Here is a 20,404-nt window from a genome sequence, read left to right on the forward strand (position 1 = left end):
CTGAGAGAACTTTACGAACTTATACACGATAACTGAGAGAACTTAAGACGCGATTATTAAGAGAACTAAACACTGAGAGAACTTAGAGAACTTATACGCGATCATTGAGAGAACTTAACACGAAGACAACAAAGAAAACTTATACGCGACCACTGAGAGAACTGAACAATTACAGAACATAGAGAACTTATGCGCGATTATTGAGAGAAATTAAGAGGCGATCATTGAGAGAACTGAACAATGAGAGAACATAGAGAACTTATACGCGATTATTGAGAGAAATTAGGACGCAAGCACTTACAGAACTTAACAGGCCATCACAGAGACAAATTAAAACGCGGACAATGAGAGAACTTAAAACTGAGAGAACTCAGCTACTTACATGTTATAACTGAGAGAACTTAAGACTGATCATTGAGAGAACTATACACCGAGAGAACTTAGAGAACTTATACGCAATCACTGAGAGAACTTAACAATGACAGAACAAAGAAAACTTACACGCGACCACTGAGAAAACTGAACAAGTAGAGAACATAGTGAACTTATACGCGATTATTGAAAGAAATTAAGAAGCGATCATTGAGAGAACTGAACAATGAGAGAACATAGAGAATTTATACGCAATATTTGAGAGAAATTAGGTTAGAACTTAGTTAGAACATAACACGCGATTACAGAGACATATTAACACATGGTCGATGAGAGAACTTAACACTGAGAGAACTTAGCGCACTTATACACGAAAACTGAGAGAACTTAAGACGCGATCATTAAGAGAACTAAACACTGTGAGAACTAAGAGAACTTATACGCGATCATTGAGATAACTTAACACGAAGAGAACAAAGAAAACTTATACGCGAGCACTGAGATAACTGAACAATTAGTGAACATAGAGAACTTATGCGCGATTATTGAGAAAAATTAAGACGCAATTATTGAGAGAACTGAACATTGAGAGAAGATAGAGAACTTATACGTGATTATTGAGAGAAATTAGGTTGGAACTTAGTTAGAACTTAACACGCGATCACAGAGACAAATTAAAACGCCTTCTATGAGGGAACTTAACACTGAGAGAACTTTACGAACGTATACACGATAACTGAGAGAACTTAAGACGCGATCATTAAGAGAACTAAACACTGTGAGAACTAAGAGAACTTATACGCGATCATTGAGAGAACTTAACATGAAGAGAGCAAAGAAAACTAATACGTGACCACTGAGAAAACTGAACAATTACAGAACATAAGGAACTTATACGCGATTATTGAAAGAAATTAGGAAATGATCATTGAGAGAACTGAACAAGGAGAGAACATAGAGAACTTATACGCGATTATTGAAAGAAATTAGGACGCAATCACTGACAGAACTTAACACGCGATCACAGAGACAAATTAAAACGCGGTCAATGAGAACTTAACATCGAGAGAACCTAGCGCACTTACACTCATAACTGAGAGAACTTGAGACGTGATCATTGAGAAAACTATACACCGAGAGAGAACCTCACACACTTATACATGTACACGATAACTGAGAGAACTTAAGACGTGATCATTAAGAGTACTTAACACTGAGAGAACTTTGAGAACTTAACTTAGATACGTGATCATTGGGAGAACTTAACATGAAGAGAACAAAAAAAACTTACATGCGACCACTGAGAGAACTGAACAATGAAAGAATATAGAGAACTTATGCGCGATTATCTAGACAAATTAGGACGCGATCAATGAGAGAACATAGAGAACTTATATACGATTATTGAGAGAAATTAGGACGCGATCACTGACAGAACTTAACAGGCGATCACAGAGACAAATTAAAATGCGGTCAATGAGAGAACTTAACACCGAGAGAACTTAGAGAACTTATAAGCGATCATTGAGAGAACTTAACACAAAGAGAACAAAGAAAACTTATACGCAAACACTGAGAGAACTGAACAATGAGAGAACATAGATAACTTATGCGCGATTATTGAGAGAAATTAGGACGCGATCATTGAGAGAACTGAACAATGAGAGAACATAGAGAAATTATACGCGATAATTGAAAGAAATTTGGACGCGGTCAATGAGAGAACTCAACACCGAGAGAACTAAGCACACTTATACTCGATAACTGAGAGAACTTAAGACGTGATAATTGAGAGACGTTAACTCTGAGAAAACTTAGAAAACTTATACGCGATTATTGAGAGAAATTAGGTTAGAACTTAGTTAAAACTTAACACGCCATTACAGAGAAAAATTAACACATGGTCAATGAGAGAACTTAACAATGAGAGAACTTAGCGCACTTATACACGATAACTGAGAGAACTTATGACGCGATCATTAAGAGAACTAAACACTGAGAGAACTTAGAGAAATTAGAGGCGATCATTGAGAGAACTATACACCGAGAGAACTTAGAGAACTTATACACGATCAATGAGAGAACTTAACAATGACAGAACAAAGAAAACTTATACGCAACCACTGAGAGAACTGAACAATTAGAGAACATAGAGAACTTATACGCCATTATTGAAAGAAATTAAGACGTGATCATTGAGAAAACTGAACTATGAGAGAACATAGAGAACTTATACGCGATTATTGACAGAAATTAGGTAAGAACTTAGTTAGAACTAAACACGCGATCACAGAGACAAATTAACACATTTTCAATGAGAGAACTAACACTGAGAGAACTAAGCACACTTACACTCGATAACTAAGAGAACTTAAGACGCGATCATTAAGAGAACTAAACACTGTGAGAACTGATACGCGATCATTGAGATAACTAAACACGAAGAGAACAAAGAAAACTTATACGCCACCACTGCTCTGAGAGAACAGAAGAATGAGAGAACATAGAGAACTTATGCGCTATTATTGAAAGAAATTAAGGCGCGATCATTGAGAGAACTGAACAATGAGAGAACATAGAGAACTTATACGCGATAATTGAGGGAAATTAGATTAAAACTTAGTTAGAACATAACACGCGATTACAGAGACATATTAACACATGGTCAATGAGAGAACTTAACACTGAGAGAACTTAGCGCACTTATACACGAAAACTGAGAGAACTTAAGACGCGATCATTAAGAGAACTAAACACTGTGAGAACTAAGAGAACTCATACGCGATCATTTAGATAACTTAACACAAAGAGAACAAAGAAAACTTATACTCGAGCACTGAGATAACTGAACAATGAGTAAACATAGAGAACTTATGCGCGATTATTGAGAGAAATTAAGACGCAATCATTGAGAGAACTGAACATTGAGAGAAGATAGAGAACTTATACGCGATTATTGAGAGAAATTAAGTTGGAACTTAGTTAGAACTTAACACGCGATTACAGAGACAAATTAACACACGGTCAATGAGAGAACTTAACACTGAGAGAACTTAGCGCACTTACACGTTATAACTGAGAGAACTTAAGACTGATCATTGAGAGAACTATACACCGAGAGAACTTAGAGAACTTATACGCAATCACTGAGAGAACTTAACAATGACAGAACAAAGAAAACTTACACGCGACCACTGAGAAAACTGAACAAATAGAAAACATAGTGAACTTATACACGATTATTGAAAGAAATTAAGACGCGATCATTGAGAGAACTTAACAATGACAGAACAAAGAAAACTTACACGGGACAACTGAGAGAACTGAATAATTAGAGAACATAGTGAACTTATACACGATTATTGAAAGAAATTAAGACGCGATCATTGAGAGAACTGAACGATGAGAGAACATAGAACTTATACGTGATTATTGAGAGAAATTAGGTTAGAACTTAGTTAGAACGTAACACACGATTTCAGAGACAAATTAACACATGGTCAATGAGAGAACTTAACACTGAGAGAACTTAGCGCACTTATACACGATAACTGAGAGAACTTAAGACGCGATCATTAAGAGAACTAAACATTCTGCGAACTAAGAGAACTTATACGTGATCATTGAGATAACTTACACGAAGAGAACAAAGAAAACTTATACGCCAACACTGAGAGAACTGAACAAAGAGAAAACTTATGCCCGATTATTGAGAGGAATTCAGACGTTATCATTGAGAGAACTAAACAATGAGAGAATATAAATAATTTATACGCGATTATTGTGAGAAATAAGGACGTGACCACTGACAGAACTTAACACGCGATCACAGAGACAAATTAAAACGCCGTCAATGAGGGAACTTAACACTGAGAGAACTTTACGAACTTATGCACATTAACTGAGAAAACTTAAGACCCAATTATTAAGAGAACTAAACACTGAGAGAACTTAGAGAACTTATACGCGATCATTGAGAGAACTTAACACGAAGACAACAAAGAAAACTGATACACAACCACTGAGAGAATTGAACAATTACAGAACATAGAGAACTTATGCGCGATTATTGAGAGAAATTAAGACGCGATCATTGAGAGAACTGAACAATGTGAGAACATAGAGAACTTATACGCGATAATTGAGAGAAATTAGGACGCGATCACTGACAGAACTTAACAGGCGATCAGAGAGACAAATTAAAACGCGGGCAATGAGAGAACTATACACTGAGAGAACTTAGCGCACTTATACACGATAACTGAGAGAATTTAAGACGCGATCATTAAGAGAACTAAACACTGAGAGAACTTAAGAGAACTTATACACGATCATTGAGAGAACTTACCACGAAAAGAACAAAGAAAACTAATACACGACCACTGAGAGAACAGAACAATGAGAGAACATAGAGAATTTACGCGCGATTATTGAGAAAAATTAAGACACGATCATTGAGAGAACTGAACAATGAGAAAACATAGAGAACTTATACGCGATTATTGAGAGAAATTAAGACTCGATCATTGAGAGAACTGAACAATGAGAGAACATAGAGAACTTATACGTGATTATTGTGAGAAATTTAGACGCGACCACTGACAGAACTTAACACGTGATCTCAAGAGACAAATTAAAACGCTGTCAATGAGAGAACTAAACACTAAGAGAACTTAGCGAACTTATACATGATAACTGAGAGAACTTAAGACGCGATCATTGAGAGAACTAAACACTGAGAAAACTGATACGCAATTACTGAGAGAAAATAAGATGCTATCAATGAGAAAAATTAAGACGCTTTTGTTGAGAGAATTAAACACTGATAGAAATTAGAGCACTTATACGCGATAACTGAGAAAACCTAAGACCCCCAAATATGCTCAAAATACCCAATATACTCTCAAAATACCCTAACCTTACCCTAACCTAACCCTAACTCTAACCCTAACCTGCCAAAATTATGAGTATTTGGGTATTTTGAGCGAATTTGGGTGCATTTGGGTCAATCGTGTTTCCAACTTCACATTGATAGAAAATTAGAACATATACACGATCAATAAGAAAAATTAAGATGAGATCACTTAGAGAACTTAACACTGAGAGAACATAGAGCACTTATACGCGATAACTGAGAGAACTTAAGACACGATCATTGAGAGAACTTAACACTGAGAGAACTTAAAGACCTTATACGCGATTTTTGAGAGAAATTAGGTAAGAACTTAGTTAGAACTTAACACACCATTACAGAGACAAATTAACACATGGTCAATGAGAGAACTTAACACTGAGAGAACTAAGCGCACTTATACACAATAACTGAGAGAAATTAAGACACGATCATTGAGAGAACTGAACAATGAGAGAATATAGAGAACTTATACAGGATTATTGTGAGAAATTAGGACGCGATCACTGAAAGAACTTAACACACGATCACAGAGACAAATTAAAACACCGTCAATGAGAGAACTTAGCGAACTTATACACGATAACTGAGAGAACTTAAGACGTGATTATTAAGAGAACTAAACACTGACAGGACTTAGAGAACGTATACGCGATCATTGAGAGAACTTAACACGAAGAGAACAAAGAAAACTTATACGCCACCACTGAGAGAACTGAAAAATTACAGAACATAGAGAACTTATGCGCGATTATTGAGAGAAATTAAGACACGAGCATCGAGAGAACTGAACAATGAGAGAATATAGAGAACTTATACAAGTTTATTGTGAGAAATTAGGACGCGACCACTGACAGAACTTAACACGCAATCACAGAGACAAATTAAAACGCAGTCAATGAGAGAACTTAACACTGAGAGAACGTAGCAAACTAATACACGATAACTGAGAGAACTTAAGACGTGATCATTAAGAGAACTAAACACTGAGAACTTAGAGAACTTATACGCAATCATTGAGAGAACTAAACACGAAGAGAACAAAGAAAACTTAAACGCGAGCACTGAGATAACTGAACAATGAGTGAATATAGACAACATATGCGCGATTATTGAGAGAAATTAAGACGCAATCATTGAGAGAACTGAACATTGAGAGAAGATAGAGAACATATACGCGATTATTGAGAGAAATTTGGTTGGAACTTAGTTAGAACTTAACACGCGATTACAGAGACAAATTAAAACATGGTCAATGAGAGAACCTAACACTGAGAGAACTTAGCGCACTTATACACGATAACTGAGAGAACTTAAGACGCGATCATTAAGAGAACTAAACACTTAGAGAACTTATAGAACTTATACGCGATCATTGAGATAACTTAACACGAAGAGAACAAAGAAAACTTATACGCCACCACTGAAAGAACTGAACAATGAGAGAACATAGAGAACTTATGCGCGATTATTGAGAGAAATTAAGACGCGATCATTGAGAGAATGGAACAATGAGAGAATATAGAGAACTTATACGCGATTATTGTGAGAAATAAGGACGCGACCACTGACAGAACTTAACACGCGATCACAGAGACAAATTAAAACGCCGTCAATGAGGGAACTTAACACTGAGAGAACTTTACGAACTTATACACGATAACTGAGAGAACTAAACACTGAGAGAACTTAGAGAACTTATACGCGATCATTGAGAGAACTTAACACGAAGACAACAAAGAAAACTTATACGCGACCACTGAGAGAACTGAACAATTACAGAACATAGAGAACTTATGCGCGATTATTGAGAGAAATTAAGAGGCTATCATTGAGAGAACTGAACAATGAGAGAACATAGAGAACTTATACGCGATTATGGAGAGAAATTAGGACGCAATCACTTACAGAACTTAACAGGCGATCACAGAGACAAATTAAAACGCGGGCAATGAGAGAACTTAACACTGAGAGAACTTAGCGCACTTACACATTATAACTGAGAGAACTTTAGACGCGATCATTGAGAGAACTATACACCGAGAGAACTTATACATGATCAATGAGAGAATGTAACAATGACAGAACAAAGAAAACTAAGACGCGACCACTGAGAAAACTGAACAAGTAGAGAACATAGTGAACTTATACACGATTATTGAAAGAAATTAAGAAGCGATCATAGAGAGAACTGAACAATGAGAGAACATAGAGAATTTATACGCAATATTTGAGAGAAATTAGGTCTGAACTTAGTAAGAACATAACACGCAATTACAGAGACATATTAACACATGGTCAATGAGAGAACTTAACACTGAGAGAACTTAGCGCACTTATACACGAAAACTGAGAGAACTTAAGACGCGATCATTAAGAGAACTAAACACTGTGAGAACTAAGAGAACTTATACGCGATCATTGAGATAACTTAACACGAAAAGAACGAAGAAAACTTATACGCGAGCACTGAGATAACTGAACAATGAGTGAACATAGAGAACTTATGCGCGATTATTGAGAAAAATTAAGACGCAATCATTGAGAGAACTGAACATTGAGAGAAGATAGAGAACTTATACGTGATCATTGAGAGAAATTAGGTTGGAACTTAGTTAGAACTTAACACGCGATCACAGAGACAAATTAAAACGCCTTCTATGAAGGAACTTAACACTGAGAGAACTTTACGAACGTATACACGATAACTGAGAGAACTTAAAGACGCGATCAATAAGAGAACTAAACACTGAGAGAACTTAGAGAACTTATACGCGATCATTGAGAGAACTTAACATGAAGAGAGCAAAGAAAACTAATACGTAACCACTGAGAAAACTGAACAATTACAGAACATAAGGAACTTATACGCGATTATTGAAAGAAATTAGGAAATGATCATTGAGAGAACTGAACAAGGAGAGAACATAGAGAACTTATACGCGATTATTGAAAGAAATTAGGACGCAATCACTGACAGAACTTAACACGCGATCACAGAGACAAATTAAAACGTGGTCAATGAGAGAACTTAACATCGAGAGAACCTAGCGCACTTACACTCATAACTGAGAGAACTTGAGACGTGATCATTGAGAAAACTATACACCGAGAGAGAACCTCACACACTTATACATGTACACGATAACTGAGAGAACTTAAGACGTGATCATTAAGAGTACTTAACACTGAGAGAACTTTGAGAACTTAACTTAGATAAATGATCATTGAGAGAACTTAACATGAAGAGAACAAAGAAAACTTATATGCGACCACTGAGAGAACTGAACAATGAAAGAATATAGAGAACTTATGCGCGATTATCTAGAGAAATTAGGACGCGATCAATGAGAGAACATAGAGAACTTATATACGATTATTGAGAGAAATTAGGACGCGATCACTGACAGAACTTAACAGGCGATCACAGAGACAAATTAAAACGCGGTCAATGAGAGAACTTAACACCGAGAGAACTTAGAGAACTTATAAGCGATCATTGAGAGAACTTAACACAAAGAGAACAAAGAAAACTTATACGCAAACACTGAGAGAACTGAACAATGAGAGAACATAGATAACTTATGCGCGATTATTGAGAGAAATTAGGACTCGATCATTGAGAGAACTGAACAATGACAGAACATAGAGAAATTATACGCGATAATTGAAAGAAATTTGGACGCGGTCAATGAGAGAACTCAACACCGAGAGAACTAAGCACACTTATACTCGATAACTGAGAGAACTTAAGACGTGATAATTGAGAGAAGTTAACACTGAGAAAACTTAGAAAACTTATACGCGATTATTGAGAGAAATTAGGTTAGAACTTAGTTAAAACTTAACACGCCATTACAGAGACAAATTAACACATGGTCAATGAGAGAACTTAACAATGAGAGAACTTAGCGCACTTATACACGATAACTGAGAGAACTTATGACGCGATCATTAAGAGAACTAAACACTGAGAGAACTTAGAGAACTTATACACGATCAATTAGAGAACTTAACAATGACAGAACAAAGAAAACTTATACGCAACCACTGAGAGAACTGAACTATGAGAGAACATAGAGAACTTATACGCGATTATTGACAGAAATTAGGTAAGAACTTAGAACTAAACACGCGATCACAGAGACAAATTAACACATTTTCAATGAGAGAACTAACACTGAGAGAACTAAGCACACTTACACTCGATAACTAAGAGAACTTAAGACGCGATCATTAAGAGAACTAAACACTGTGAGAACTGATACGCGATCATTGAGATAACTAAACACGAAGAGAACAAAGAAAACTTATACGCCACCACTGAGAGAACAGAAGAATGAGAGAACATAGAGAACTTATGCGCTATTATTGAAAGAAATTAAGGCGCGATCATTGAGAGAACTGAACAATGAGAGAACATAGAGAACTTATACGCGATAATTGAGGGAAATTAGATTAGAACTTAGTTAGAACATAACACGCGATAACAGAGACAAATTAACACATGGTCAATGAGAGAACTTAACACTGAGAGAACTTAGAGAACTTTTACGCTACCACTGAGAGAACAGAACAATGAGAGAACATAGAAAACTTATGCGCAATTATTGAAAGAAATTAAGACGGGATCATTGAGAGATCTGAACAATGAGAGAACATAAAGAACTTATACGCGATTATTAAGAGAAATCAGGTTAGAACTTAGTTAGAACTTAACACGTGATTACAGAGAACTTTGAAAATTATACGCGATCATTGAGAGAACTTAAAATGAAGAGAACAATGAAAACTTATACGCAACCACTGAGAGAACTGAACAATGAGAGAAAATAGAGAAGTTATGCGCGATTATTGAGAGAAATTAAGACGCGATCATTGAGAGAACTGAACACTCAAGAACTTAGCGCACTTACACGTGATAACTGAGAGAACTTAAGACGCGATCATTGAGAGAACTATACTCCGAGAGAACTTAGAGAACTTATATGCGATCAATGAGAGAACTTAACAATGACAGAACAAAGAAAACTTACACGCAACCACTGAGAGAACTGAACAATGAGAGAAAATAGAGAAGTTATGCGCGATTATTGAGAGAAATTAAGACGCGATCATTGAGAGAACTGAACACTCAAGAACTTAGCGCACTTACACGTGATAACTGAGAGAACTTAAGACGCGATCATTGAGAGAACTATACTCAGAGAGAACTTAGAGAACTTATATGCGATCAATGAGAGAACTTAATGACAGAACAAAGAAAACTTACACGCGACCACTGAGACAACTGAACAATGAGAGAAAATAGAGAAGTTATGCGCAATTATTGAGAGAAATTAAGACGCGATCATTGAGAGAACTGAACACTCAAGAACTTAGCGCACTTACACGTGATAACTGAGAGAACTTAAGACGTGATCATTGAGAGAACTATACTCCGAGAGAACTTAGAGAACTTATATGCGATCAATGAGAGAACTTAACAATGACAGAACAAAGAAAACTTACACGCAACCACAGAGAGAACTGAACAATAAGAAAACATAGAGTTAATTCACGATTATTGAGAGAATTTAAGACGTGATCATTGAGAGAACTGAACAATGAGAGAACATAGAGAACTTATACGCGATCATTGAGAGAAATTAGTACGCGATTACTGACATAAATTAACACGCGATCACAGAGACAAATTAAATTGGGTGAATAAGAGAACTTAACACTGTGAGAACTTAGCGCACTTACACGTGATAACTGAGAAAACGTTAGACGCGATCATTGAGAGAACTATACACTGAAAGAACTTAGAGAACTTATACGCGATCACTGAGAGAACTTAAGAACTTAAAGAACTTATACGCGATCAATGAGAGAACATAACAATGACAGAACAAAGAAAACTTACACGCGACCATTGAGAGAACTGAACAATTAGAGAACATAAGAGAACTTATACGCCATAATTGAAAGAAATAAAGACGCGATCATTGACAAAACTGAACAATGAGAGAACATAAAGAACTTATACGCGATTATAGAGAGAAAGTAGGTTAGAACTTAGTTAGAACTTAACACGCGATTACAGAGACAAATTAAAACACGGTCAATGAGAGAACTTAACACTGAGAGAACTTAGCGCACTTATACACGATAACTGAGAACTTAAGAATCATTAAGAGAACTAAACACTTAGAGAACTTAGAGAACTTATACGCGATCATTGAGATAACTTAACACGAAGAGAACAAAGAAAACTTATACGCCACCACTGAGACAACTGAACAATAAGAACATAGAGTTAATGCGCGATTATTGAGAGAAATTAAGACTTGATCATTGAGAGAACTAAACAATGAGAGAACATAGAGAACTTATACGCGATCATTGAGAGAAATTAGTATGCGATTACTGACATAAATTAACACGCGATCACAGAGACAAATTAAATTGGGTGAATAAGAGAACTTAACACTGTGAGAACTTAGCGCACTTACACGTGATAACTGAGAAAACGTTAGACGCGATCATTGAGAGAACTATACACTGAAAGAACTTAGAGAACTTATACGCGATCACTGAGAGAACTTAAGAACTTAAAGAACTTATACGCGATCAATGAGAGAACATAACAATGACAGAACAAAGAAAATTTACACGCGACCACTGAGAGAACTGAACAAGTAGAGAACATAAGAGAACTTATACGCCATAATTGAAATAAATAAAGACGCGATCATTGACAGAACTGAACAATGAGAGAACATAGAGAACTTATACGCGATTATAGAGAGAAAGTAGGTTAGAACTTAGTTAGAACTTAACACGCGATTACAGAGACAAATTAAACTTCAAATAGAGAACTTAACACTGAGAGAACTTAGCACACTTATACACGATAACTGAGAGAACTTAAGATGCGATCATTAAGAGAACTAAACACTGAGAGAACTTAGAGAACTTATACGCGATCATTGAGAGAACTTAACACGAAGAGAACAAAGAAAACTTATACGTGACCACTGAGAGAACTGAACAATGAGAGAACAAAGAGAACTTATGCGCGATGATTGAGAGAAATTAAGACGCGATCATTGAGAGAACTAAACAATGAGAGATCATAGAGAACTTATACGCGATTATTGAGAGAAATTAGGATCACAGAGACAAATTCAAATGCGGTCAATGAGAGAACTTAACACGCGATCATTGAGAGAACTTAACACTGAGACAACTTAGAGAACTTATACGCTATTATTGAGAGAAATTAGGTTAGAACTTGGTTAGAACTTAACACGCGATCACAGAGACAAATTAGCACACGGTCAATGAGAGAACTTAACACTGAGAGAACTTAGAGAACTTATACGCGATAACTGAGAGAAGTTTATACACTATCATTAAGAGAACTAAACACCGAGAAAACTTAGAGAACTTATACGCGATAACTGAGAGAACTTAAGAAGGGATCATTAAGAGAACTAAACACTGAGAGTACTCAGAGAACTTATACGCGATCATTGAGAGAACTTAACACTGAGAGAACTTATACGCGATTACTGAGAGAAAATAAGACGTGATTAGTGAGAAAAATTAAGACGCTATTGTTGAGAGAACTTAACACTGATAGAACTTAGAGCACTTATATGAGATAACTGAGAGAACTTCAGACGTGATCATTGAGAGAACTTAAGACGCGATGATTGAGAGAATTTAACACTGAGAGAACATAGAGAACTTATAAGCAATTACTGAGAGAAAATAAGACGTGATCAGTGAGAAAAATTAAGATGCCATCATTGACAGAACTTAACACCTAGAAGTCAATTGTATTTAATAGTCAGTTGTATGTCAAAACAAACATGATTACCATAAAGCTCATAATTTTTCAAATAATGGACATCAAAGAGAGCTTCAATCCTAATGAATTATCTCAAAATGTCCAAATCAGCAATCTCATGGTAGCTTTCTTTCTACATGAGAACGTGCACAAGATGATCAGGCTCAGCTCACAGCTACTGGTCTTGGTGAGACAGGATCAGGCTCAGCTCACAGCTACTGGTCTTGGTGAGACAGGATCAGGCTCAGCTCACAGCTACTGGTCTTGGTGGGACAGGATCAGGCTCAGCTCACAGCTACTGGTCTTGGTGAGACAGGATCAGGCTCAGCTCACAGCTACTGGTCTTGGTGAGACAGGATCATGTTCAATCAATTCAACTTGTCAGCTGCATTTCTGAATCAAACATCTAAACATGTGAACATGGATATTACAAAACGACACCTGAAATAATAGGTCATACATTATGTCCCTAAAACAGCAAATAAGACAGTCGCCGTGGTGTAATAGATATAGTGTCCGCCTAGTGGCCGGGAATCATGGGTTCAATCCCCACTGTTGGAGCGTTCTTTAAATCTCCCCCAAAAGACACCAAGTACTGGTTCTAGGCCCAGGAAACAAACTCTTAGAGCCTTTTAATAAGCCTGAGGCTTTCAATGCAATCAAGCTAAAATAAATATTTTTAAACTAATCATTTAAAGTCTCTTCATCAACATAACAAATGTCAACAATATTTTTACTGCAATTCTTTTCAACACTCAGACCGTTATGGCAATAACCCATGTATCATGAACAAATTTAAATGATTTCCTATTAAATAACAGATTTAAAGTCTAAATCAAAAATTAAAAGTCTAAAAATCTTTCTTGCATTATTTACCAGACATTGAATGATACTCCAGTTAAAGTTATTTTATGGTCAAATTTTAAGTTTGCAATTGCGTAGGTATGAACATGTATAATACAGCACCATCATCAGGCATTCACTGCAGCAGCAGAATTTGCCTGTCATCATCAGCAGCATCACCACCTGACACCAACTGCAGCAGCAGTGTATATGTCATCATCAGCAGCATCATCACCAGGCACAAACTGCAGCAGCATTTGGCTGTTATCATCAGCAGCAGCATCACCAGGCAGCAACTGCAGCAGCAGAATTTGGCCGTTATCATAAGAAGCACAACCACTCTCTGAGCCATATCCTAAGCATAAGGCAGGTCAATAAGGATTTTCCTGCCTACGGTTAATTGATAGCTTTATTCTAATCACAGAGTTTTGTCAAACATGCAATTTAATAAATATCTCCTGCTCTGCTTTGTCACCATTGTCTTCAAATGCACTTAGATAAGAGTGCGGATCATTGGGAATCTCTTTGACATTTAAACTTCATGTCAATAACATTTTTTATGTTGCAATTAAAATGGCTTGAGAAATGTGGAAAAAGTTTGCTCCACAAAGCTTGCACCCAATGTGACCTACTAACATAAGTGGGTGGGTTCCATATATTTATGAAAGTTGATAGAGACTGCCAAACAGTGCATCAATATTATTCATATACAACTGCTTTCAAAACTACTTACAAAGTACAGAAAATGTAATTAACAAAATTAACTACATGAATGTGTGCAAAATGCAATGATAATGACCAGCATTAATTTTGGCTTCTGAATATATTACAGCCTTTGATGTTTGACCAATTATTGTGTGCCTGTACTGTCATGAATAAAGCATTTTGTTTTCAATTAATTGCTTGTCAGTTATTGGACCAATTTGAGAAGTTCTTTACCATAATGAGACCCAATTCAAGCATCAGACTACGTTGTTTTGACAAGTACAATAACAAATAATAGTGAGAGGGGGCAGATAGAAGTTACCCATCCCAAGACTGGCACGTTAAAAACCAGAGCGTCTGAAAACAATCTAGGGTAAGGCTCTGGCATTATATACAGTTATTGTTAATACAGGGAAACTTAAAATGAATTAATATTCAATAAAACTATATAAAATGATGCATTAAAATTTCATGTGAACAAGGGCTGTTTGTAAAACATGCATGCCCCCCCATATGGGCTGTCCGTTGTAGTGGCAGCCATTGTGTGAATACGATTTTTGTCACTGTGACCTTGACCTTTGACCTAGTGACCTGAAAATCAATAGGGGTCATCTGCGAGTCACGATCGATGTACCTATGAAGTGTCATGATCCTAGGCAAAAGCGTTCTTGAGTTATCATCCGAAAATCACTTTACTATTTCGGGTCACCGTGACCTTGACCTTTGACCTTGTGACCTCAAAATCAATAGGGGTCATCTGCAAGTCATGATCAATCTACCTATGAAGTTTCATGATCCTAGGCGTATGCGTTCTCGAGTTATCATCCGAAAACCATTTTACTATTTCGGGTCACCGTGACCTTGACCTTTGACCTTGTGACCTCAATATCAATAGGGGTCATCTGCGAGTTATGATCAATCTGCCCATGAAGTTTCATGATCCTAGGCGTATGCATTCTTGAGTTATCATCCGGAAACCATTTTAATATTTCGGGTCACCGTGACCTTGACCTTTGACCTAGTGACCTCAAAATCAATAGGGGTCATCTGCGAGTCATGATCAATGTACCTATGAAGTTTCATGATCCTAGGCCCAAGCGTTCTTGAGTTATCGTCTGACAACCACCTGGTGGACGGACCGACAGACCGACCGACAGACCGATATGAGCAAAGCAATATACCCCCTCTTCTTCGAAGGGGGGCATAAAAATATTTTATTGATAATTAAAAACAATGTTTGTTATTACCAATACATTTTGACTAAAAAATATTTTGATTTTCATTCTTTGTTGGACTCACACTCACAGTTTCAGATACACTTATAGTAAAGCAAATACGGTTATGATGTGGGACACCATCATAACGCTGAAATTTGGCTACTATTTTTTTCCTTAGCGCAGACCTTGAGTATGTAACTAATTTCGGTGTAAAATGAAAACAGCCAAACAAATTACCGGTACTGATTATCATTTGCTCATTTATAAAACTCTGATTTTTAAAATTGGGGATTGTGTATCAAATATTGAGTCCAGTGCATTGTTGTGAGATGTTGAGTATAGAAAAGTTTCATTGACTGTCCAGTCTTCTAACGCAAACCTGTTTCATTCAGACGCAGGTTATCCTACCGGACACGAGGCTTAGAGTCCTGATTAAGACAGTTCATACTTTCAAACACAGCTTAAGTTAAAAAAGAAATATCTTTAAACAAGAGATGTGTTTGTCAGAAACACAATACTCCCTATTGTGCCGCTTTGAAATTAAAAAAAAAAAAATTACCTTGAAGGATGATCTTGAACTTCCACCACTCAAAATGTGCAGCTTTATGAGAACGCGGCTTTGAAATTAAAAAAAATTGACCTTTGACCTTGAAGGATGACCTTGACCTTGAAAGATGACCTTGACCTTCCACCACTCAAAATGTGCAGCTTCATGATAACGCCGCTTTGAAATTAAAAAAATTAATTGACCTTTGACCTTGAAGGATGACCTTGACCTTGATGACCTTGACCTTGAACTTCCACCACTCAAAATGTGCAGCTTCATGAGAACACCGCTTTGAAAAATTATTTTTTTCTTTTTGACCTTGAAGGATGACCTTGAGCTTGAACTTGAGCTTGAAGGATGACCTTGACCTTGAACTTCCACCAATCAAAATGTGCAGTTTCATGAGAACGCCGCTTTTAGTTGTTTTTTTACCTTTGACCTTGAAGGATGAGCTTGACCTTGAACATCCACCACTCAAAATGTGCAGCTTCATGAGATACACATGCATGCAAAATATCAAGTTGCTATCTTCAATATTAAAAAAGTAATGGCCAATGTTAAAGTTTTTCGGACGGATAGACGCCATATATTTGACATTTTACCTTGAAGGATGACCTTCAACTTTCACCATTCAAAATGTTCAGCTCCATGAGATACACATGCATGCCAAACATCAAGTTGCTATCTTCAATATTGAACAAGAGGGCCAAAATGGCCCTAGTTCGCTCACCTGAGAGAAGTCGGTTCATTCAATCTTTACCTAATGTCAAACATGACCTAGATATTGACCAGACAAACATCCTGGTCAAAGTTTCATCATTATTGAACCATAACACTCTGGCGTAGGGAGTGTTTTTGTTTTTGTAAGATTTGAAATGGTGACCTATATTTTGAGTTGACCCCCAAACATCAAACTTTGCTTACAAGGATTTTGTATAATATAATGAAAATTTGGACAATCTAAGGGCAATAATTATGGCATTAATTATGTGACTTTGCTCATCATCAAACTTGGCTGAGATCTTTCAGCAACTTTGATAAAGAATGCTTGAGAAATGTGAATGCTAGAGTGTTTACAAACCAAATGTGGACGGACGGACAGCGGACAAAGACCAATCCTAAAACCTCACCTGAGCAATCAGATGAGCTAAAAAGGGTGTTTCACTGATCTGAGCCATTTTCCAATTTGTCCAAGAAATCAATAAAACCAATGTATTGACTAAGTTTCACGATGATTAGGCAAAAAATGTGACTTCTATAGTGTTCGATCACAAGGTTTCTCTCTATATAGTCACATAAGGAAAACTGCCCCACCCCCTGGCAGCCATGTTTATTGACCCATCGGGACCATTTGCAAACTCATCTGAGATATATATAAAACAAATCTATTCACCAAGTTTCATGATGATTGGGCAAGCAAAAAATGTAACTTCTAGAGTGTTCACAAGCTTTTTTTTACTATATAAATATAAGAAAACTGCCCCCCCTCGGCAGCCATGTTATTCAACTGACCGGAACCATTTTCCAACTCAACTCTCGTATCAAGGAAACAAATGTTCTGACCAAATTCATGAAAATTGGGCAAAAAATGTGACTTCTAGAGTGTTCACATGTTTTCACTATATACATATAGAGAAATATGCCCCACCCACTGGCGGCCATGTTTTTTCACCGATCTGGGCCATTTTCGAACTCGTCCGACATATTAATTAAACCAATGTTTTGATTAACTTTCATGGTGATTGGGCAAAAATTGTGACTTCTAGAGTGTTAACAAGGTTTCTCTATAGCCATATAAGGAAAACTGCCCCGCCCACTGGCAGCCATGTTTTTCAATGGACCAGAACCACTTTTGAACTCAACCAACATATCATTAACAGACATATAGACAAAGTTACATAAAGACATGAAGATTGGGCATTAAATGTGACTTCTACAGTGTTTACAAGCTTTTTCTTTTTTTTTACCTAGTGACCTAGGTTTTGACCCAACATGACCCAGTTTCAAACTCTATCGAGATTTCATTGGGACAAATCTTCTGACCAAGTTTCATGAAGATTGAACAATAAATGTGGCCTCTAGAGTGTTTACAAACAATGTGGACGGACGGAAGACGGACAAAGACCAGTCACAAAAGCTCACCTGAGCAATCAAGTGAGCTAAAAACAAGAGCTGTCACCATAGGACGACATTATGCCCCCTATAAACGCTTTGATAGAAGTTATAGCATTTTTCGAATCCTAAACGCAGATTTCGAAACCTAAACGCGGACCCTTAGTTCAAGGTAAAGGTCACAGGGGTCAAAATTTGTGTGCGTATGGAAAGGCCTTGTCTATATAAACATGCATACCAAATATGAAGGTTATATCTCAAGGGACATAGAAGTTATGAGCATTTTTCGAAACCTTAACGCAGATTTCAAAACCTAAACACGGACCCTAACTTCAAGGTAAAGGTCACAAGGGTAAAAAATTGTGTGCGTATGGAAATGCCTTGTCCATATACACATGCATACCAAATATGAAGGTTATATCTCAAGGGACATAGAAGTTATGAGCATTTTTCGAATCCTAAACGCGGATTTTAAAACCTAAACACGGATCCTAAGTTCAAGGTCAAGGTCACAGGGGTTAAAAATTGTGTGCGTAAGGAAAGGCCTTGTCCATATACACATGCATACCAAATATGAAGGTTATATCTCAAGAGACATAGAAGTTATGAGCATTTTTCGAAACCTAAACGCAGATTTTCAAACCTAAACGCGGACCCTAAGTTCAAGGTCAAGGTCACAGGGCTAAAAAAATGTGTGCATAAGGAAAGGCCTTGTCCACATACACATGCATACCAAATATGAAGGTTATATCTCAAGGGACATAGAAGTTATGCATTTTTGGAAACCTAAATGCAAAGTGTGACGGAAAGACGGACAGACAGACGGGCGGACAGTCTGATCACTAAATGCCCCCTTTTCTTCGAAAGGGGGCATAAGAACATCTAACCTTGAATACCAATTAACACATAAATGAAACACAACTACACTGTATTATTATGAAAACATTAATAATCAAAGGGGAGTAACTACTGTATTCTTAAATGCAATATTAAGAAGAGTTGTCTCACATGTTACTTGACCTTAATTCATGATTGTTTGCAAGCCAGGGTTTTTTTCCACTTTTTGGGAAGATAGCCCATGGCTTTGGAATTGGGAATTTTATCGGCATTTTCATGAAATTGGGAAAATAAATTCATTAGCCTTTTTTCCACATGAAAAGTCCACTGATTAGGGAAATACTAAATTTGATATAACTCATTATAATCATTCAAATTAAAAGAACAAAATCTTATAATACTTTGTTAGATGTAATTGAATTTAAATTGAGATAAAATACGCATAAGACTTCTTTCTAAAAAAAAAAAAAAAAAAAAAAACATTTTTTTTTTTTTTTTTTGGAAATTGGGAATTTTTTTCCACATTTTGGGAAAAAAGTATACTTTTTGGGATTGGGAATTCGGCTATAAAATCGGGCCAAAAAAAACCCTGCAAGCCTTTTTACTATATAAATATAAGGAAAACTGCCACGTCCCCCTGGCAACCATGTATTTCAACAGACCGGAACCATTTTCAAACTTAACTCGCGTATCTAGGAAACAAAAGTTTCAAAATTTCATGAAAATTGGGCAAAAAATGTGACTTCTAGAGTGTTGACATGTTTTCACTATATACATATAGAGAAAAATGCACCGCCCACTGGCGGCCATGTTTTTTCACTGATCTGGACCATTTTCGAACCTGTCTGAGAAATCAACAAGAGGGCCATGATGGCCCTGTATTGCTCCACTGCTGAAAAAAGGCTGAAACAAATATTCTCTGCATGTGCAAATACTTAAATATAGGCCCTATTTAAGCACATGTACACTTTTGTGACCCCCTGGGCTAGGTCAAATTTAACCCCAGGGGCATAATTTGA

At 36.7% G+C, this 20,404-nt stretch overlaps 1 protein-coding gene across 3 annotated transcripts in view; it reads right to left on the minus strand.

Annotated features, from left to right (window-relative positions):
- LOC127841362 (hyaluronan-binding protein 2-like) overlaps positions 1–20,404 on the minus strand; it is a 114,102-nt gene that overhangs the window by 86,270 nt on the left and 7,428 nt on the right. For all 3 annotated transcript variants that reach the window (XM_052370171.1, XM_052370170.1, XM_052370169.1), the window contains exon 3: positions 13,155–14,263. The gene's annotated coding sequence lies outside the window, so the exon portion shown is untranslated. The remainder of the gene's footprint in view (positions 1–13,154; positions 14,264–20,404) is intronic.

This window comes from Dreissena polymorpha, chromosome 8 (assembly GCF_020536995.1).
Source record: "Dreissena polymorpha isolate Duluth1 chromosome 8, UMN_Dpol_1.0, whole genome shotgun sequence".
NCBI lineage: Eukaryota > Metazoa > Mollusca > Bivalvia > Myida > Dreissenidae > Dreissena > Dreissena polymorpha.